The sequence below is a fragment of the Myotis davidii genome, unplaced genomic scaffold (assembly GCF_000327345.1).
Source record: "Myotis davidii unplaced genomic scaffold, ASM32734v1 scaffold520, whole genome shotgun sequence".
NCBI lineage: Eukaryota > Metazoa > Chordata > Mammalia > Chiroptera > Vespertilionidae > Myotis > Myotis davidii.
The window spans coordinates 188,975-189,722 of record NW_006292908.1 but is presented as its reverse complement, the minus strand read 5'-3'; positions in this window follow the sequence as shown (position 1 = coordinate 189,722).

The following is a 748-nucleotide window of genomic DNA, read 5'->3' as shown; positions in this document are numbered from 1 at the left end:
CTTTCAGTTGTCCTGAGGCTAGCAGCCTCTATTACCGGGCTGCTGCTCAGAGGCCCTGGAGTAAATTTCTGTTTTGCTTCCAGCCAAAGTTTTACATATGGCAATCTCAAAGTAACCCCCTAACTTGTTAATAATTAGCCTCTGATTATACTCAGCAAACATTTACTGAGGCTCCACGTTGCAACAGGCATGGCTGTAGGCACTAAAGTAGAGACCAATGTAAAATCTCATGAGAATTACATTGTACTACAGAGAGACAGATTAAGAAAAACAAGTAAAATTTGAGAGAGAGATGGTAGGATGGAGCACTCTGCCAATGCGCTCACCAACACAACGAGAAGACCTGGATAAAACACAGAATCTCTTTCGAGCTACCAGGACGTTACAGAATCCACAAGAAGTAGAGAGGCTGATGTTGCAGAGAGGAGGGCACCCGGGAAGGTGCGCTTATCTGCTGTGGGAGAACCCCCCCTGTTCCCAGGGAGCATGTGAAGACAGGGGGCACAGGCCAGGAATCCAGGAGGGCCACTCGGAGGCTTCCTCTTGGAAAGAGAGACAGCGGTGGACCTTCCAGCAACCATGCGGGGCTGGAGAGGCAACCTCGGAGCCTGGGAGTGTCCCTCCAAGACATTTCTTGAACCCAACACCTTCTTGGGCCCGGAGTAACAAAGAAAGGCGGACCCCGCTGATCAATAGGAAGGCCTCCTGCAGCCCCGTGGTGCAGGAAGCCAAGGCCTGGCCAAGAAGA